General features: G+C 38.9%; 1 long non-coding RNA gene across 2 annotated transcripts in view; it reads left to right on the top strand.

Moving 5' to 3' along the window:
- Positions 1-17,464, top strand: part of LOC118663511 — a 75,671-nt gene that overhangs the window by 25,868 nt on the left and 32,339 nt on the right. For both annotated transcript variants that reach the window (XR_004970070.1, XR_004970075.1), the window contains one exon: positions 6,375-6,483. This is a non-coding gene — a long non-coding RNA (uncharacterized LOC118663511). The remainder of the gene's footprint in view (positions 1-6,374; positions 6,484-17,464) is intronic.

The raw sequence follows: 17,464 nt of genomic DNA, 5'->3' as shown, positions 1-17,464 counted from the left end.
AGGAGATTTGGACCTATTGCATAGGCCATTTAAATGGTCAGGTAAAGGTTGGAATAAAACTTGTCATAATAAATGTATATGGTTCCTGTTAGCTAAGCCAAAGCCCTTGAAACTGAAATGTGTCACATGTTAAGCCAGAGAACTGTGGGTAGTCATCTTTCTCTCTCTCTCTCTCTCTCTCTCTCTCTCTCTCTCTCTCTCTCTCTCTCTCTCTCTTACTAGTTCATGTGTTTTATTTATTAAATTTATTGGGGTGACATTGATCAACATGAATATATAGGTTTTGAGTGTGGGTTTCTATGTTATAAGATCTGTATATTGCACTGTGTGCCCATCACCCAAAATCAAATCTTCTCATCACCTTATATTAGGATCCCCTTCTCCCCCCACCCCTTCCCTTTGGCAATCACTACATTTTTGTTTGTGTTCATGAATTTCAGTCTTATATCTCACAAATGAGTGAAATTATATAGTTCTTAGCTTTATTTGACTGACTTATTTCACAGCATAATATCCTCAAGGTCCATCCTGCTGTTGTAAATGGCACTATTTCATCCTTTCCTATGGCTGAGTAGTATTCCATTGTATATATGTAACACATCTTTATCAAGTCCTCTATCGTGGGACACTTTGGTTGTTTCCATATGTTCATTGCAGCAGTATTCATAGGTAGTCTCATCTGATTATCTCATGGTGGTTTACTTGTATGTGACTAGTTGTTTCCTTGTGCTGCTTTTAAGATTCTCTTTTTATTTTGAACTTTTTAAAAATATATTTTTATTGATTTTAGAGAGGAAGGGAGAAGGAGAGAGATAGAAATATAAATGATGAGAGGGAATCATTGATCAGCTGCCTCCCGCATGCCCCCTAGTGGGGATCAAGCCCACAGTCTATGCATGTGCCCTGATCAGGAATCCAAATGTGACCACCTATTTCATATGTTGGTGCTCAACCACTGAGCAACACCTGCCAGACAACTTTTGATATTTTAATTATGCTGTGACTGTTTTGGGGGTTATCTCGTTTAAGACTATTTGTGTTTCCTAAACTTGAATGTCTACTTTGGAGGGATACAGTTGTTGGCTGTGGTCCCCCACTGAGTATGGTGGCATGGGAGTCACTTTGGAGGGGTGCCAGCCAGGTTGGGCTAGTTTGGTGGGGTTTGCCCTCAGATGAACCCCAAGGTGGAGCAAATGGAGATAGCAAGATTAATAGGGAGATCAGAAATGGCACCCATAAGAGATGGAATACCTAAGTGGAAGGAAAGTGAGAAAAAAAGTGATGTCTACCAGCACTCCATTTCTGGAGACAATTCCAAAAGATCTTTTCCTCTTAGACATAAGCCCTAAAATTAATCAATGTATATCCTTCACATATGACTCAGGTGCTTTATAATCTGCTGCCTCTGTGCTGGAACTCAGAGCAAGTTAATTTGTGTAATAGCCCTTTAAGAGTGGAGTCTCCTACAGCCTTTTTGCTCTCCTGGACATATAAGTTCTGTTGGTTTTCAAAGCCAGATATGCTGTGTGCTCCTCTTCCTGGTACAGATCACTGGGACTGAGGAGCCCCCTATGGGGTTCAGGTGAGACCCTTGCTTTTCAGGTGAGACCTCCACAGATGTGATCTCTCTCCTGCTTATGGGGTTGCTGCCCTGGGGATTCTGGGTCCTGATTAGACTTCACGTCTGTCCCTCCTAACCAAGTTGATGTGTCTTTATCTTTACTAGAGGCCCAGCACATGAAATTCGTGCATGGGTACGGTCCCTACCGGCTGCCAGCTGCCGGCTGGGGCCTCCCTTCATTCCGTACCACCTCCTGGTGGTCAGCACACATCATAGTGAGTGATCGAACTCCCAGTCAGTCAAACTCCTGAGGGGACTTTGCATATTAGGTTTTTATATATGTAGATTTGTAGACAATCTGTTCTACTAGTTTTCAGGTTGTTCTCAGATATGGTTGTTTTATATGTACCTATAGTTTTCATGTGTGTGTGGGAGGAGTTGAACTCAGGGTTTTCCTACTCTGCCCACTTGACCCTTTTTTCAGTTGATAATTTTTTAATGCATACTCTAGGTGATTTTTTATATTAAGATATATGCCAACAGCTGAGAACTACTAGCCTTTTATTCGGTAATTGCGCAAAGCTTGCACTAAAGTATAGGCTCTATTTTTACAGCTTACACTAATTTAACTCATATTCTACTGTGCTAAACTATGCAGTTCTGCAATAAAATAAGTGTTGCTCACATTCAATGTTTGGCCAATATGATACCTTCTGTTACAGGAAGATTGTTTTTTCTTTAATCATTTTGAACCCCATCTCTCTTATGTCTATGTGGTAAAGTGGTGGCAAACAGGCTTTTTTAGGTAATCCCTACCTTACTTACATTTTGTCTACCTCCCCACTATCCTAGAATATAAGCATCACTAATGCAGGTAGTTGTCTATTTTGTTCAATACTATGTACCCAACACCTAAACAGTACCTGGAACATAGGAAGTGCTCAGCAAATAATTGTTAAAGGACTCACTGACCAAATGAATGAGTGTAGGCGATAGTGCTTTCAAGTTACATGCAGGCTGATAAAAGTTATCATAGTATGAAGCTATCTTTAATCCTAGACTGCTTACATTTTTACATGGTTATATAATTTTCCTGGTGGTAAAAATCATATTTTTATTTAAAAGTTTTATTCTATATCTTAGAAATTTTGGAAATCAGGATAAATGTATTTAAGTTATATTGTTCCAAAAACAAAACAAAAAAAAATCCCAAAGAGATTTGAAAAGATGTTGTAAAGAATATTTAAATAACAGCTTCTAGTCAAGATGGTGGAGCAGATAAACACTGTACTTTATGCCATGGCCACATGAAAATTACAACTAAAGTACAAAACAACCTTTATTGAGAACCATCTGAACAGAAGTCCTATAACTAAGGCTTTACAGAAGAAACCATGTTGAGACTGGCAGTGTGGTCGGACATGAGGAATGGGCTGATCACACACCCATGAGTGGGGGTTAATAATTGGGAGGATTATCTCAGCTACAGAGATCCTCCCTGAGGAGAGAGGTGTCCCAGGCTCATACCAGAGTCTCCAACCCAGGGTTTCAGTGCTGGGAAGAGAAGTCGTCATAACTTTTGACAGTGAAAACCAGCAGAGATTGTGACTGAGTGAGGCACAGGGCTGCTGGAATCCCAGGTGTTTCTCAGAGAGAAACTAGCATGGACTTACTTGCAGACAGACTCACTCATGCTGGGGCAGCATCTTGAAAGGTTCCAGGGACATAACATACAGGGAGAAACTGAATTATCTGGCTTCAGGCAAGGATGGACAGGCAGCTTTCTTCTAGACAGAAGTGCTGGAAGAAGCATTTTTTGGAGATGCCGTATTTGAGTCTCCATCAGTCTGGCAGATTTTTCCCCGACCTGATGATTCCCTGATACCCTGCCTCACCCAACTTGCTGGCCCACCCAACTGCTTCCAGTGGCTTTTCCAGGCAAATGGGATGTATTGTCTCATGCTGTGGATCTTTCTAAAATCTCTCAAACCCCAAACAAGTAGCACCTGGCCTTGGTGTACCCTGTACATTTTTCTAAGCAGCCCCAAGCCTGGCACTGGCAATAGGTGGCCTAAGTTTGCAGTTAGCTTCTCCCAGGCACCTCTAAGTCCATCACAGTGGCAACCTTCTAAAGATAACTTTATTGTTCATACCAGGTGGTGCCAAGCAAGGCACATGCAGTTCTGACTTTGGCTAGCACATCCCAGGAGACTGCAGAACCAACACATTTGGGGGCCAGGTTCAGGCACCAGAGTACAACCCAACCACCTCCCCAAATGACACACTGTAAGGGCAAACTCTGAAGGCACCAGAGCCTTGCTAAAGTGAATTCTTCTCTGTAGGGTAAGCCCTTGTACAAAAACTCCTCCACTGTAGTCTCAGCCAGTCCTCACAATCAGTCAGCCTGAGGGTCAGTCTCTCCCACTTACATACCAACAGCAATCAAGGCTCAACTATCTCAGGAGAGCACACACAGTCCACACAAGGAACATACCTGGAACACCTGGCTCAGGTGACTACTGAGCCCTACAGGACACTTATTACAAAGGCCACTCTAAAAAGACTAGCAAAGGGGCAGCTCTGCCTCATAGTCAGAAATAAACACAGGGGAGCAACCAATATGAGAAGACACAGAAACATGAACCAAATGACAGAATTAGGTTAGCAATACTTACACTAGACAAAACAGACTTTAAAACAAAGACTATAAGAAGAGACAAAGAAGTACCCAGCAATTCCACTATGGGTATTTATTCAAGCAAATCCAAAACAGTAATTCCAAAAGACATATGCACTCATATGTTCATTGCAGTATTATTTACAACTAAAGGCCCAGTGCACAAATTCGTGCATGGGTGGGGTCCAGCCGGCCTGTCCCCAATTGGGAGGAGGAGATTGTGGTGATTGGCTGGTGGGCCCCGCCCCCGATTGGGGTTGGGGGGCCAATTGGGGGTGGGACCAGTCAATAGGGAGAGGCTGTGGGTGGTGGGCTGGCTGACCCAACCCCCAAATGGGTGAGGGGTGCTAACCAGGGGGCCAGTGGCCTGGGGGAGGGGTTATGGGTGATTGGCCGGCTAGCCCTGCCCCTGATTGGGGTGGGGGGCCGATCTGGGTTGGGGCAGGGAGGGAGGAGGGGCTGCAGGAGGTTGGCTGGCTGGCCCCGCCCCCTACCGTGGTGGGTGGGCTGATCGGGGGCAGGGCTGGCAGGGGAAGGGAGATGAGGCGTTTGGCCAGCTGGCCCCACCCTTGATCAGGGTGGGAGAGTCCGGTAGTGGGCAGTACTTATTGAAGGATAAAATTGAGAACAGTAACTGGGAAGAATGGGAAAAGAGCAGGTTTGAGCAGAGGAATAAGTAAAGCTGTCCAGGGATCAGCCTCAGCTAACCACATAGAGAGCTCTTGGGTCAATGGGAAAAAAGGAGACATATGTATCTGATCGGGCTGGTTTGCTGGCCACAGTGGGCATCATAGCGACCGGTCATTATGGTCGTTACGGCTGCTGGCTTTTTATATATATAGATATATAGATAGTCAAGATATGGAAGCAACCTAAATGTCCATCAATAGATGAATGAGTAAAGGAATAGTGATGAATATATACAATGAAATATGACTCAGTCATAAAAAGGAATGAAATCTTTCCATCTGCAACAACATGGATGAACCTAGAGGGTATTGTGCTGAGAGAAATATGTCAGACAGAGGAAGAAAGATGCCAGATTATTTCATTTATATGTCAAATCTAAAGAACAAAATAAATGAACAACCAAAAATCAGACTTATAGATACAGAGGTCATCTAATGGTTGCCAGATATGAGGAGGTTGGGGAAATTTGTGAAAAAGGGTATAGAGGTTAAGAAGTACAAATTGATAGTCACAAAATAGTTGCAGTGATATTAAATATGGCACAGGGAATGTAGTCAATAGTATTGTATTAACTATGTATGGTGCCAGATGGTACTAGATTTATCAGGGTGATCATTTTGTAAGATATATAAATGTATAATCACTATGTAGTACACCTGAAACTACTATAATGTTGTATATAAACTATAATTGAAAATGAAAAATATTAAAAACAATATTTAAATAAACATGATATATTTAAACCAATATTGACAAGACTTTGGATACAGCATAACAGGAAATCGTGATGGCTATAATAGACAAATGGAGTATATGCGTAGATGTGAACTATTGTAGTGGAAGAATCAACACAGCCTCCCAACTGACATTAGGCAGGATGCAAGATGTATGAACTAATAATAATGAAATTTAAGTTCGTGGATATTGGAGGTAAATGGTCAAGCCACTAGCTGGAAGGGATTGGGGGAGATGTAAGAGGAGAAGTCATTTTAACTAAGAATTTAGAAGTTCAGCTTTGTGAATGTGGTCTTTGAGATTTTGTTATAGTCTCAAAGTAGATTAAACAAATAGTTATCTGGAAATGAGGATGAATAAATAAGGTAGGAGATGGAGTTTGCTAGTGGACCACGGAAAATAATTATTTAAGTCTTGAAATTTAGCGAAGAATATCTAAGAGAAAATAAAAAAAAAAATAAGAGAGGAGAAGATGGGGGAAAAGAAATGAAAGCACAAATTTTGGAAGGAGGATTGAGATAAAAGAGCCAGTAAAGAAAACAGGAGACAAATTAGTTATAGAAGCTTAGAGGAGAATCAGGAAGGACAGGGTCAGGCAGGTATAATCAGAGAGAGTAAGTTTCCAGTGGAAGCTCAAAGTCATGGAAGAGGATAAAATATGCTATGTTATGACATATTTGAGTTGATGAATATGTTACTGTTAAACTTCAGGAGAAGAGTTTATATCCTGTGGCAAGATTATATGGAAATAAAGAACAAATGACAAGAAAGAGAAAACAGAAGTAAAAGTTGGAGTAGAAATCTGTACATAATGCTAGAGGTATGCACAAAAATGTACTCATTGTTCAATCCCAATAAATCTTTTATTAAATGTTATTTTATTGTGGCAAGAACATTTAACATGAGGCTTATCCTCTTAACAAATTTTTTAAGTGTACAATACAGTATTATTGAATGCAGTTGTAATGTTGTAAAACAAGTGTCTAGAACTTTCCCAACTCTATTTGAGCCTTTGCTAAAATATCTGGGATATTTTAAGACTTTTGGACTTCTTGGTCTGTATATTCTTTTGCATCAAGGAAGCCTGTTTTTTTGAGTTTCAATCAATTGTCCTTCTCTTCAGTCAATTTACAGAATAGCATTGTAGAATTCATTTGAATAGATAGGCAAATGTACAAGAGTTAATTAAGTTAAGTATTGATGAAAATGTGATTTGTTCCTCAAGCTTATCAACCAAAATGAATATTAATCCAGTGTCTTACAGAAGACTGATACATCTATCTCCTGGTGTACCAAATTATATTTAATTTAATTTTGAAATATTTTAATGACTTTTTCAACTCAACATGTCTTTAAAAAATCAGTATAATTGATATATAAAATTATAAAATATTTAAAGAGTACATTGCGGTGATTTCATATATGTATACATTATGAAAGGATTCCCTCCAATTAATGCAACTGCCTTGATGGCATTATTTATACACTTTTTTAATGTGATGGGATATATGCATATTCTCAAGGATATAGCATTATAGTGAGTTATTGAAGTAAATAGAAGCTGAGACCACCAATGAGTAACTGGTGGTCTGCAGGGTAACCTAACATGCATCTGCCTGCATGAAAGGAATCTTCTTTTAGATTTTAACTATTCTAAGATATTATTTTCCATTTATTCATTAAAGTAAATGTGAAGCAAATATTTATTGCTCAAACTTTAATTTTTAAGTGACATCTGGGAGCCATTTATTAATGTTAAATAAAAAAGCCAAAAGAAGCTTGCATATCTATGACCTCATCTGTAAGCTAAGGAAATGCTACACTCTTTTCATTGCACTAACACTCTGTATATATCCTAAGTGTGGATTCACCACCAAATTTGAGTAATCTCAATAAGCAGTGTTACCCTATGGCTGACATATTCAGCTTTTTTAGTTTTCTTCTTTGCTATCAGTTCAGTAATTTTTTTTCCATATGACTTCTGTAAAATATAGAATGATCTCATCAAATCTTGGCATAGCAAGATTTTGAATTTTGTCAATTAATTAATTAATTAATTATTTTTTTCTTTGTTGATTAAGGTATTACATATGTGTCCTTATCCCTCCCATTGCCTCCCACTGCCTCGCTCATGCCCTCATCCCCCTAGTGTCTGTGTCCATTGGTTATGCTTATATGCATGCATACAAGTCCTTTGATCTCTCCCCCTTCTCCCCATTCTCCCCTGCCTTCCCTCTGAAGTTTGACAGTCTGATTGATTGTTTCTCTGTCTCTGGATCTGTTTTTGTTCATCAGTTTATGTTGTTCATTATAATCCACAAATGAGTGAGATCATGTGATATTTATCTTTCTCTGACTGACTTATTTCGCTTAGCATAATGCTCTCCAGGCCCATCCATGCTGTTGCAAATGGTAGGAGTTCCTTCCTTTTTACAGCAGCTTAGTATTCCATTGTGTAGATGTACCACTGTTTCTTAATCCACTCATCTGCTGATGGGCACTTAGGCTGTTTCCAAATCTTAGCTATGGTGAATTGTGCTGCTATGAACTTAGGGGTGCATGTATCCTTTCAGATTGATTTTTCTAGTTTCTTGGGATATATTCCTAGAAGTGGGATCACTGGGTCAAATGGGAGTTCCATTTTTAGTTTTTTGAGGAAATTCCATATTGCTTTCCATAGTGGCTGCACCAGTCTGCATTCCCACCAGCAGTGCATGAGGGTTCCTTTTTCTCCACATCCTCTCCAGCACTTGTCATTTGTTGATTTGTTGATGATAGCCATTCTGACAGATGTGAAATGGTGCCTCATTGTTGTTTTGATTTGTATCTCTCAGATGATTAGTGACTTTGAGCATGTTTTCGTATGTCTCTTGGCCTTTGGTATGTTTTCTTTCAAAAAGTATCTATTTAGGTCCCTTGCCCGTATTTTGATTGGGTTGTTTAGCTTCCTTTTGTTAAATTGTATGAGTTCCCTGTAGATGTTGGAGATTAAACCCTATTGGAGATTACATTGACAAATATGTTCTCCCATGAAGTGGGCTTTCTTGTTGTTTTGTTGATGGTTTATTTTGCTGTGCAGAAGCTTTTTAGCTCAGACATAGGCCAAAGCAATATCTTCACCAATACAGCTCCAAGGGCAATGGAAACTAAAAAGAAAATAAACAAATGGGACTACATCAAGATTTTGACATTTTTATTATTATTATAGTAAATGAATGATAGAAATAATAGATGTTGTGGCTCTGGCTGGTGTTGCTCAGTTGGTTGGGGCATCGAGGTGGCAAGTTCAATTCCTGGTCAGAGCATGTACCCAGCTTGTGGGTTCAATCCCTAGTAGGGGCATATGCAGGAGGCAACTGGTTGATATTTCTTCCCCACCCTAACCGTCTCTAAAATCAATGCATATATCCTTGGGTGAGGATTAAAGAAAGAAACAAACAAATACCTGAAAAAAAGAAGGAAAAGAAATAATAGATGTTGTCAGCAATCACTGTCACTATAGATTTCCCTATTATGGGCTTTTATATAAATGGAATTGTGTAATATGTAGACTTTGACTGGCTTCTTTCACATAAGCATAATATTTTCAGGATTCATCTGTGTTGTTGCATGTATCAGTATTTCATTTCTTTTTACAGCAGAGTATTATTCTATTATATGCATATACCATATTTTATTTATCACTTTGTTGAAAACTGTGGGAAGCCGCCTGTTGTCTTCATTAGCAGAGAGGTGTGGACAAGGAGCCTGGAATGCTGGTGACCCTTAAGCCCTGGCAAAGGTCAGAGCTATGCACTGACTGTTTAGTAGAGACAATGGTAGCTGAAGCAACTTCCCCACCAGATAGTCATGTAAATCTTTACTGATAAGATAGTCTGTCTGTTACTGGAAATTGCCTGCCTAAGGCATATAGGTGTATCCCAAACTGAATAAAAGGATGGCAAGGTCGGAGCACAAGTGGAGTCCATCTTCTTGCTTTGTGCTTTCACCTGGCCCCCCAATTTCCAAATTATTATTTCTTGTCTTTCTGTCATTTGCGTGCAGCCCCTCTTCCAGAGCCTGAACCCTGAACCACACTGGACGTGGGTCATTCACAGAAAACATTTGGGTTATTTCCATCTTTTGGCTAGTTTGACTAATGATGCTATAAACACTTTTGCATAAGTTTTTGTATGGACATAAGTTTCCACTTCTCTTGGGTATATACTAGGAGTAGAATTTCTGGGTTTTATAGTAACTCTATGTTTAATCCATTGAGGAAGTACTTGACTGTTTTACGAAGCAGTTATTTTAACTGTCTATCAGCAGTTCAGGAGACTTCCATTTTCTTCATTTCCTAACACTTACTATTATCTGACTTTAAATTTCACCTGTCCATCTAAGCCTGGCTCATATGCTATCACTTCTACAGAGTCAGTCCTAATTCATTAGCAAACTATAGTAATTTCTTCTGCGGACTTCTACAGGATTATATTTGCTTCTTTCTTAGGGCTCACACCACTTTTCTCAATGTATCTTTGTTAGTATGGGTCTTACCTGCAAACCAAGTTCAACTTTATAGCAGGATTTGTGTCTAATTCACTAATTTCATCCTTCAAAGCATGGCTGTTAGGTAACTTTAACATAAGAGAGTTCAAAAAGTATTTGCTGAGGGTTTTGGATTAAAACCTATTTTAATGAAATATATGACAATTTCTGCCATCTATGCACAGAGTTATTCAATTTCAAATTTTGTGCTACCACTTTTTAATCATGTGCATTTAAGAATATTTCTTAAACTTTCTAAGATGTTTCTCTATCTACAAATGTATAAAGTGACTATGAAGCATAAATGTGATAATTTATGTAAAGCCCCTGGTATAGTTCCTGGCACATATTTGATGCTCATTACATGGTAGCAAAATAGTTTTATAAGTATAAGCGATGCTAAATATAAAATGTAGTAATCCCTCACCACAGCACATTTCTCTTAATAAAAGTATAATATATGGATTTAATACTAGTTACATTTTATTAAATTGCAATAATTTTTGGAATGAATAAATGTGAATTGCAGGTCACTTCCAATTGTAGAATCAAAAGCATTGAGTCTGGGTTTTTCATGCTAGATAGCCTGCTGTAAGATGGATTGCACACCTCTATGTTTTTTGTTTCTATTCTGTTCCTCACCTTGAAGTACACCTCAATTATGCTAATATATCTCATAAAACACATTACATTTGTGCTGTGCACATTACTGTCTGGTTCTTAAATTCTACATGGTAATATTGCATGATACTCAGTGATGTAAAATTTCAATAATTCTGAATCTTTATTAAATGAGTGTGGAACAGAGAGGTACAATCACCAAGAATAGGAACAAATGGGTAATGAAAGTACGAAGTGTAGTATCTTTAGAAGACAAAAATTAAAGCACATATGCACTCTCAAGGTGCCATTATATACAAAGAGTGAGGTTGCTGTTGTTATGCCCAGATTTCAAGATCCCCAGTAGACCACACGAGGGAGCCAGCTGTGTCCGATGCAAAAACAAAGAGTCTTTATTCGAACTAGTTCGGCTCCCCGACCACACTCACCGACGCAACGGCAAGCCAAGTGGCAGAGAGAGGGCTAGCTTGGTGGGAAGAGGAGTTTTATAGGGGGGTGGAGTAAGGGGAGGAGAGGGGACTGTGGGCCCTGCCGATTGGCCAGGCACAAGTCGGTGTCTCGTTACACAGGATGTGGTCATATCTATGGCGCGCACGTCCCTTGATTATCATTGGTTAGTTTAAAGAAATCCTGGGCGTGGCTAGCAGAGGCTTGGGCTTCCGGGGAAGAAGCCTTGCCAAGCACATGGCTCTGCCCAAAATGGAGGATTCAGGGCAAGATGGAGGGCATAGCCCTCGCCCTTTCAGCTGTTAGGCATACTGTGGCAAGCTTTAGTTGTTGTATTGAAATATCAGTAGTAAGTATATCTTTTATTATTTACTTGAGTGGATTTAAATGTTTTTACATACATCTTCTAATTTCTTTGCAAGATATAAATATTAATATATGAGTTCAAATCATATGAAAAAACTTTACTGTTATGTGGGAGGGAATATTATGTGGAGAGTCTGCACTGTACTGGATAAAATATATTGAGAATAATAAAAAAACAACACAGAGATTTTTATCCAAATTCTACTACTTGCCAGTTATGAAAATCCCTTTGAGACTCAGTTTCTTTTCTTTTTTTTTTCTCTTTTTTACAGAGAGGAAGGGAGAGGGATAGAGAGTTAGAAACATGGATCAGCTGCCTCCTGTACACTCCCCACTCGGGATGTGCCCGCAACCAAGGTACATGCCCTTGACTGGAATCAAACCTGTGACCCTTCAGTTCCCAGGCCGATGCTCTATCCACTGAGCCAAACCTGTTAGGGCGAGACTCAGTTTCTTTATCTACAAAATTAGATAATAATATTTCTCATGCTTAGCTCAATTTGTCTAGAGCAGTGGTTCTCAACCTTGGCTGCACATTAGAATCACCTGGGAATCTTTTTAAAATCCTGATTTCTGGGCCTCATCCTCCGGAAATTCTGTTTCTTTGTTATGGGGTGGGGCCACAACATTAGAAGGCAAATGATTTTTAGCCTTTTAATCTCCCAAGAGGAGAGTAAAATGAGGTAAGGGAAAGCAAACTGCGGATAGGCAAACCGCGGCTCGCGAGCCACATGAGGCTCTTTGGCCCACTGAGTGTGGCTCTTCCACAAAATACTGGCTCTTCCACAAAATACTGACTTCTGAGCATGGGCCACGAAGTTTCAATTGCACTGCACGAGTGTGCCCACACGTGGTATTTTGTGGAAGAGCCACACTCAACGGGCCAAAGAGCCGCATGTGGCTCGCGAGCCGCGGTTTGCCAACCACGGTTGTAGAGCCATAGTCGGCAAACTGCGGCTCGCGAGCCACATGCGGCTCTTTGTCCCCTTGAGTGTGGCTCTTCCTAAGCCTTAGGAGTACCCTAATTAAGTTAATAACAATGTACCTACCTATATAGTTTAAGTTTAAAAAATTTGGCTCTCAAAAGAAATTTCAATCGTTGTACTGTTGATATTTGGCTCTGTTGACTAATGAGTTTGCCGACCACTGGTCTAGAGCATTAGCTGAAAATTTCTCAGGTGATTCCACTTTGTAAATTTTGAAGTGCTATATTATCATTAAGTACTATGAACTGGTCCCTAGGACCCTTCCTCTCCCATCAAAACCTTCCAGTAATTTTTAAACATAAGAGTATTTCCTACCAGGTATCCTCTTCCCAGGACTTACTACCCAAGTTATCTAACTTTGGAAGATCCTTAGCAAAATCTTGACTCTTCCATAGTAACTTTTCATCTTTATGCAAGTACAGTCATTCCATAGCCCTCCACCTTATGGTTTTCTTCCCCATCAAACACATAGTTCACTATTATAATTATTGTGTCAATGAAGGTTTTTGTTCAGTAAAATAAAACCAGACACTTACTGCAAGGAGGTATTTATAAGGAAATGATTTCAGAGAGGAAGGGAGAGCGGGAGAGAGAAAGAAACATCAATGATGAGAGAGAATCATTGATTGGCTGTCTCCTGTACTTCCTTACACTGGGGAGCCTGCAACCTGGGCATGTGCCCTGACTGGAATCGAATTGTAACCTTCTGGTTCATAGGTTGATGTTCAACCACTGAGGCATGCTGGCTGGGTGGGAATTGGGTATTTACAGAGAATTAAATGTTCAGATAAGGGAACTAGGTATTTACAAAAACATTGTAAAGAGGTTGCCATTAGACTTTTTGTTATATGATCACAATACCCAACTATGATAAACAGAGAACAAACCCTTGCTGTAGCCGCAGCTTCTACCACTGCCACTATGGACTCAGGTGGTTAGGGAGTAGAACATTCAGCCTGTTTGAGGTTAAAAATCCTGTCAGAGCTTGCTTGCTACCTCCCAAATGCAATGTGAATGCAACTAATTCACTTCTGCAAACCTAGTTTCCAAAGGAGTCTAAGTCAAATGATTTTTAGCCTTCTAATCTCTCCAAGAGGAGAGTAAAATGAGGTATGGGAAAGCAAGTTCAAGTTACCATAATAGTTTCTAAGTAGTTAAGTCCATATCTCCAGTGTTCTTCAGTGGTCTTGGAACCTCTCACCCTCAAACTGCATACTCAGCTAATGCTGTAATTGTATCTTGGGCCTTTAAGAATTATGTGAGGGGAGACACATGGTTCTAACTTTATGGGGCATTATCATTACCTAAGTTATAATTTATTTATCTCCTCTCAGTCAAGTTGGTATATATTTGCAAAAGCAGTAAACAGGAATTCTTGAGTGTACATATTCTTAAGAAGCATGCTACCCTTACTGAAAAGCTTAAATAATTATTAAAGGTAATACTTATTAAATCATCAATCAAGAGAAAAAGAAAGATACACTTATGATTGGGAAAATAGGGTCCTCAAGTTTTATTTGCTTTTTTTTTTAACTCCCACAGGAATAAAGAAATATAGTTATCCAAGCATAGTGTTTGTCAGCAAGCCATGTGCATAGTGTCAATTTAATTTTCCTGTCGCTGTAATGCTGATAGAATCCCTATTTCCAGTTAGAAGGTAAATTGACATACACATTCTTTCACAGTTTGGACTTCTACAAAGTGTCTTCAGATTCTGGGACACAATTCAGACTTTCTTTTAAAGTTGCAGGAAGAGTCCAAAACCAACTAAGGCAGTCATGGAAAGGCACCTCAGATCTCTTGCTGTGGAGAGCAGAGTTACGGACACTTTTAACTACCACCATCCTGGGTCCACATGTCTACAATGAGGTCAGGTGTCTCTAGGATATTCTCAGCCCATGATTGAGCATGGCAGGGATATTAGTGTTGGCCCATTCTGATGGGGCATTGGACTCCTCTAGTGGGCAAGTCTGCTTGGGAACTCCTATTTTTCTGGCTGAGATTTTCCTAGAGTTGGATATATTGCAGTCTGAGACTCGACCTGCCTAATCTTTATTCTTATCCCTTGCCTTTCTCAGATGTATCAGAACTGTGTTGCATGCAGCCTGAAGGCTTCCTCTGCCTCTCTTCCCTTCTTTGTAGTTGTTTTTCCAGCAAGTATCTTGAAAGGCTGATTCCATCTTGGTGTCTGCTTATCAAATGAACTGACCAAATACTGTGACTTTACATACTACATGAGAAATTGTTTTAAAGATGGTGAATATGGAATTTCTATCTCCACTGATAATGGGAGTGGGGAAAATGGATTAAGGATAAATGAGAGGCCCTAGCTGGTTTGGCTCAGTGGACAGAGCGTCGGCCTGCAGACTGAAGGGTTCTGGGTTCGATTCCGTTCAGGGGCACATGCCCAGGTTGCGGGCTCAATCCCCAGTAGGGGGCGTGCAGAAGGCAGCCAATTAATGATTCTCTCTCATCATTGATGTGTCTATTGCTCTATCCCTCTCCCTTCCTCTCTAAAATCAATTAAAAAAAACACAAAAAAAAACTTTTTTAAAAAAGAAGAAATGAGTGAAGTTACTTCAAGAAACATAATTAAATGTAAAGTCACACTGATCCTGATATGGGATGATATTGGAAGACAAGTTAGAAATATACTTAGAGAGAGAGCTTTAGGAAGAGAGTTGAAATCTAGATATATAAATATAATGTCTAAATCTATGAACATTCTCCCTGAGTAACAGAATTATCTTTGTTGTAGCAGTGAACTTGTGCTGTTGATACTAACTCTCCAATGCTACTGCTAGTTTTGGACAGGTTAGCCATATTATGGGTTAAATATACTCAAGGTTGCTCATCACCATTTATGGCATGGTTTCAAATGTGGAACAGAATTTGGTTGTAATATAGAAACTACCTGAGTTTACTATTGTTAGTTCTGTAAGTATAAAAGTTACCTTTTCCAAAAGGCACAACTTTCAAGGTTATGGTGTCTTTAGGTTATCAAACCTTTTTTTTTTTTTTTTTCATTTCCCTCAGTGACTCCCCAGTATTTTTGTCATTAATTAACCTGTTACTTTCATATGGAACCTTGGCAGTTCTGCCTCCTACCTCAGATTTGCCATTGTAGGTTGCTTAATGGAGCACTACTCCCTCATCCAAGGGTCTGCATTCCAGGGTGTGCACTGAATTCTTTTGTAACAAGATGAACATAATGCCAGTAAAATGTAACAAGAACAAAGAAAAAAATCAACTATTCACATTAAGTATTCACGTTCAACTATTATCTCTCTACAATAGTCAGATTACAATTTGTCAACTTGGTCAGAATGTGTGTGTTTTTTTCAAATATTGGCAATACATTTCTTCTATAAAAATATCAGTAGTTTAGATGGGAAATATTTTAAGCAATTAGATTTCTGAGTGTCATCACTAAAAGAAATCAAACAGATTTTAATATGTAAACCTTTCTTTCAGATGACAATATACATTTTGTGTTTTTTTAATTATACTTAGAATTTCAGAGATTCATTAATTTTGAGATTTCTTCTCTACTTTCTCAATTCATCTTCAAGCTCATTCTTAGTGTGTAGCAATTTCCCTTCTGTATGAACTTCTAGAAGCCTCAGCTTCAGTATCTATTTTCTTAGGAGGGCTATATTTATATAAATGTATTAAGCATGATTCTTCTCTGAAAGCAAATATTACCACAATTAGTATTCTCAGTTGGATAATAAAACTTTAAATCATTAAATTTCTATATAAAGACTTCTATCATGGTTCTAAATAAAAGAAAATCTGCTTCTCTGTTTACTTAAATTTTGGTGGTGATGAAATAAATAAAACATTAGCCAAAAAGTCATGGCGACTTTCTCCATTTTTTCCTCCCATCTATAGGTTATGTTTTACATAAATGTGAGTATGATGTGTCACCGTAGCATGATATATTGATTAAGTGAGTCAAGACTACTTTAAGGAACACTCACACTATTGAATTCTCATGTCGTGACATTATATTTTTGGTACTTCTAGCCTAAATGTTGATGAAAATAGGACCCTTTTTTGCTTTTTTGGTGAACTTTGAAAGAGAAAATTGAGTTCTAGTTACCATAAGAATATTATTTTTTTATGAGGCTTGTATTAAAAGTGAAATCAGGGAAATACCTAAAAAGTCTCTTGAGGTAAGGACAAAGCAATATCAAAACAGAGGTTAAAAGACTGAGTGCTGTGCTAATGAAGCACCTAATATATTGAAAACTACAAAGCATTATTAACACAGATTGAAAAAGACACAATGAAATGGAAAGATGTTCCATGTTCATGGATTAGAAGCATCAACATAGTGAAATGGCCATATTACTCAAAGCAATATACAGTTTAACGAAATGCCCATCAAATTTCCATGACATTTTAAAAGAAATAGAACAAAAAATATCAGATTTATTTAGAACAACAAAAGACCCCCAAATAACCAAAGCAATCCTGAGAAAAAGGAATGAAGCTGGCCGTATCACACTCACTGACTTCAAATTATACTGCAAAGTGACAGTAATCAAAACAGCATGATACTGACAGAAACAGACACACGGACCAATGAAGCAGAATTGAAAGCCCAGAAATAAACCCATATGTATATGGGCAAATATTTTTCAAAAAAGGAGCCAAAAACCTACAATTAGAAAGAGAAATCCTGCCCTGGCCAGTTTTGCTCAGTGGATAAAATGTCGGCCTGCGGACTGAGGGGTCTCAGGTTTGATTCTGAGTCAGGGGCACATGCCTGGGCTGCGGGCTCCATCCCCAGTGTGGGGTGTGCAGGAGGTGGCCAATCAATGATTATCTATCATCATTGATATTTCT

This window comes from Myotis myotis, unplaced genomic scaffold (assembly GCF_014108235.1).
Source record: "Myotis myotis isolate mMyoMyo1 unplaced genomic scaffold, mMyoMyo1.p scaffold_m19_p_1, whole genome shotgun sequence".
NCBI classification, from domain to species: domain Eukaryota; kingdom Metazoa; phylum Chordata; class Mammalia; order Chiroptera; family Vespertilionidae; genus Myotis; species Myotis myotis.
Note: the sequence above shows the minus strand (reverse complement) of the source record. Positions and strands in the feature narration are given on the sequence as shown.